This window comes from Fukomys damarensis, unplaced genomic scaffold, assembly GCF_012274545.1.
Source record: "Fukomys damarensis isolate Sample0158 unplaced genomic scaffold, DMR_v1.0_HiC HiC_scaffold_11, whole genome shotgun sequence".
In the NCBI taxonomy this organism is placed as follows: Eukaryota; Metazoa; Chordata; class Mammalia; order Rodentia; family Bathyergidae; genus Fukomys; species Fukomys damarensis.
The window spans coordinates 10,209,666-10,214,107 of record NW_022900923.1 but is presented as its reverse complement, the minus strand read 5'-3'; the positions used below and the strand labels follow the sequence as shown (position 1 = coordinate 10,214,107).

General features: G+C 37.4%; 1 protein-coding gene across 5 annotated transcripts in view; it reads left to right on the top strand.

Annotated features, from left to right (window-relative positions):
- Akt3 (AKT serine/threonine kinase 3) overlaps nucleotides 1–4,442 on the top strand; it is a 265,681-nt gene that overhangs the window by 164,801 nt on the left and 96,438 nt on the right. The gene's annotated exons all lie outside the window — the stretch shown is intronic.

Here is a 4,442-nt window from a genome sequence, read left to right as displayed (position 1 = left end):
TTTTTTTTTTTTTTTTTGGTACTGGGGATCGAACTCAGGTCCTTGTGCTTGCGAGGCAGGCGGCAGAACCACAGAGCTAAATCCCCGGACCCTTGGCATTCTGTCTCTGCAGGCTGAAGCAGAAATGGCTGTGATGTTCCTCCTTGCTCCCCTCAGACTTGCTAAAGTCAGCTAGAAAGTGAGCAGTCTTGAAAATGATAGCTTTTTGTGTGTGTGTCAGGGATCAAACTTGGGACCCTACACTTGCAAGGCAGGCAGCAGAACCACTGAGCTAAATCCCCCCCAATAACTCCCTCTCCCACCTCCCTTAGCTTTTCTTTTAATGACTGTTCCTGAGCCAGTGATGGCTCACTTTTCCTCAGAATAATTATCCTACAGAATAATTAGTACCAATTTATATTTTTATGGAAATTATAAATAATCCCTCACTGTTACAGAATTATAAATAATGCTTTTCACTGCTGTAAAAGATGGAAAATACCGTATCCTTAATTAAGTTAAAAAAATGGTTATTTAAAAATTTATCAAAATTGAGTTGTTGAAAAAAGACAAGTTAGGCCTGAGGGTGTACACTTATAATCCCAGCTATTCAGAAGGCTGAGGCAGGAGGATAACAACATCAAGTCCAATCTGGGCCACTTAGCAAGATTGTATCTCAAAATAAAAAATGCACTGGGGATGTAGTTCAGTGATAAAGCACTGGGTTCACCAAGAGAGAGACAGAGACAAAGAGGTCAATACTGTTTGTATAAGTATATTGTAGAGTATATTTGCTGTAACACACGTAGACAAATGGACCTTCAAGTAGGAAAATACAAATATTCAGCTCATTAGCATGAAATTTGGTTTCTGAGATGTTTTTGTTTTGTTTTGGCAACGTTGGGAGTTGAATCCAGGACCTTGCAGTGTTAGGCAAACACTACCACTGAGCTATGCCCACAGCCTGAAATTTGGATTAGCTCCGTGGTTAAAACTTTTTGGAATTGGTCTCCTGAGTTCAGAACTTCCCTCTTGCATATCCTAAGTGTGTGAACTAAGTGAATTTATATACTCACAACTTTGTTTTTATTTTGATTAAAATAATTTGTGCTTGCTCTTGGTCAAATGTCTGCATACCTTTGCTGTTGTCTTTGAAAATGTGTCTCCTCTTTTGGTTGAACCGAGTGTTAACGTAAGAATTGTTCCTCAGTCATAAAAAAACAAAAAACAAAGAAAACCTTACCTGGTTTTACCCACCTACTCATGGATAAGAAAGCTGCTTTTTCAGGCATGTATACACAGGTAAGAATGAACTTGATATTTGACTGTGTTGGTAAAAATTTAAAATCAGGTCCCAATTAATGTCTATCCTGTTCAGAGCTAAGCTATACTAGCTTTACTCTGTTAGATTCTTTAGAATTTCTAAAAATCTCCTTAACAATAAGATGCTGTAAGATAGAAATTGAAGACAGGAACCCTAACTTGAAATGCTATGTCTAAGGGACAGAAGAATTTTGGAAATGAATATGAAAATTGTTCAAAAAATTTGAATAGACAGAATTTTAAATTGTATGAGAGTGGAAAAAATATACAAAGGACTTGTCTTCTATTAAAGTTGGTTGTAAGTGGTGATTATAATGACATAGATAGTACATTTTCTTCTTTTTACAATTACCAAAGTAGATATTCTTAATAATTCATCAGCATCAGTAATTGTCATGTGAAAGCATTTATTTCGTATTTGTTTTGTGGTACATCCTGAGCAGTACTTTTGTATGTATCATCTTTTTTAATCCACAGGAATCATGTGAGGTGGTACTGTTAATAGTTGAGTCATCTAGCTGGGCACGGTGCCACATTCCTGTAATCTCAGCATCCTGGGAAGCTGAGGCAGGAAGGATTTCAAGTTTGAGTCCAGCTTGGGCAACTCTACTGAAAATAGTTGTCATTGGATACTTAAAGAAGCTGCATATTTAATCAAGCATATAGCGTATTTAATTATACGCTATGCAACTTTAAAGCTTATTTCTTTTTCTTGGTTCACAGATATTGAATCTGTAATTTCTATAATTATAACCAAATTATATTAGAAATAAAATTATACAGATAATACTTTTTTATTACAGTTTCTCAAAGTATGGGGAACTGTTGAACTTAATGCAATGCTTGTATACTAATTAATTTTGTCTTAGACACTTCAAAAAGTCAACAGAATGTTGTGAATATTGTGAAATCATGGTAGAAAGTGGGGACCTCAGTTTTGCCTGGGTCAGAGTCCTGGCTGTGTGGGTGTGATGATGGGAAAGGTGTTGTAATCCTTTCATTGCTCAAATCTCTCATCTGTACAAGAGGCATAACAGTGGCGCATAACTCCCAGTTGTGAGGTTTAAAGTGAGGGACTGTAAATATGTCAAGTGCTCATACAGTACATGTGTAATGACTCTTAGCCGTTAGTGTTAGCCAATGTTCTACTTTTTACATCTTTTCAAAAATGCAAAGAGGGTAGAAATATTTTTAATTTATTTGGAGCTCACTATCTTAACCATATCTGATTTCCATTGTTCTTGACTTCATTTTAAATGAAATAATTTAAAGTAATTTTAATGAAAAAGCATAGAAAAATAAAGTTTGTATCACAGCCTGTTCTATAATGGACTTAATGACTTAGTTAAAAATGGCAAAATGTTTCTTCCATTTCTGTTAAGAGAAATGGCTTCTCTAGAACTGTGTTCTTTATGAAAGTCAGTTATGCATAGAATTGGAGAAGTTCAAATGTTTTGTTTTAGCATATGACACATTAGAACATAAGCATATTTTCATAATTTATAGGGTACATTTTCATTTTTTGAAAATAGTCACTAGGATTAAGAAGATAACTCCAATTTATTGATTATAATTAATCACTTAGCTATGCTGAAAGTGGTCTTGATTTTTGTTTCTTACTTGGAGCAGACAGGTGATTACTTACCATAATTGTGGAATATTGCCGTAGAATTGGCTCTGCCTAAAACTCTTAGAAAAGAAAGAGTAAGGTGGTTAGAAAAATTGGCAGCCAGATTTAAGTCAAGGTCTATATTTGAATTAAAAGATGATGTTTCATAGGGATTCAATGAGAGGATTCAGAAGTGCCTCGTCTTAGTCTTCTATACCCACCCTGTCAAGCATGTGAGGGCCACAGTACATGAGGATAAAAAGCTAATTGAAAACCATTGTTATGCTTAATTGTTAACTATTCAGTGCAGCCTTTTCTGATTATAAAGATTTAAACTGTAAACAATAAAATCTGACTCTAATTTTTAGGATTTGATTTTATCACCTCTGCCCAGCCCTTCCGTATTAATACACAACAAAGGCTAGAATGTAGAGAAAGAGATTAGTTGTGGGGGCGTAGTTGAATCTGCCCACTGAGGAGGAAGGGCTGGCATAATGAATGTTGAAGTTGGCCAGGGGTGGAGTTGAAGGGCAGAGTGCCTGCATGGCTGGAGTGATGTCCTGGGTTCTGTCCTCAGCCCTCCTTGGGGGCTCCTGGAGGAGAGATGTAGGCCAGTGTAGTGGACAGAAGGCAAACTGAAAAAGAAGATGGTGTTGCCTAAATGAAATTTTGAGCAATAAAATTATATTATGACTTGGTTATGAGAACACTGTCTCTAATCTATTTATTGCCATGCAAGAGACTACCCGAAGTTTAATGTCTTAGAACAACAACAGTATGTAATTTCTCATGACTTTGTTGTTTGTGGGCAGCTCTGCTTATGGATCTTTTTTCACATGGTTGCTGTCAGCTGACCTGTGGGCCACCCTGAGAAACCAAAGAAGTCCTTTCTCACATATCTGGGGAGTGATGTGACTTTTGGCTGTGGTACTCAGAAGTGTCTAAACTGAGTTTGCATCCAGGAAAATAACTGAGCATACAGTTAGGTTCCCTTCAATCAAAAGCCCATTAAAAGAAGAGTATGGGTAAGACAGATCCACAAAATGAAAGCCAGAAGAGGGAGTGAGGTATAGTTACAAGCAAACAGTTTTAGAAGTGTTGAAGTTTGGGGAAGAATGCTGATTGGTAGAGCAGAGCGGAAGTCAGCACAAAGGGGAGTGTAGAGAACGAGTAGGGCCGGGGATTTAGCTCAGAGGATCAAAAGCCCATTAAAAGAAGAGTATGGGTAAGACAGATCCACAAAATGAAAGCCAGAAGAGGGAGTGAGGTATAGTTACAAGCAAACAGTTTTAGAAGTGTTGAAGTTTGGGGAAGAATGCTGATTGGTAGAGCAGAGCGGAAGTCAGCACAAAGGGGAGTGTAGAGAACGAGTAGGGCCGGGGATTTAGCTCAGAGGCCCTTCAATCAAAAGCCCATTAAAAGAAGAGTATGGGTAAGACAGATCCACAAAATGAAAGCCAGAAGAGGGAGTGAGGTATAGTTACAAGCAAACAGTTTTAGAAGTGTTGAAGTTTGGGGAAGTGCTGATTGG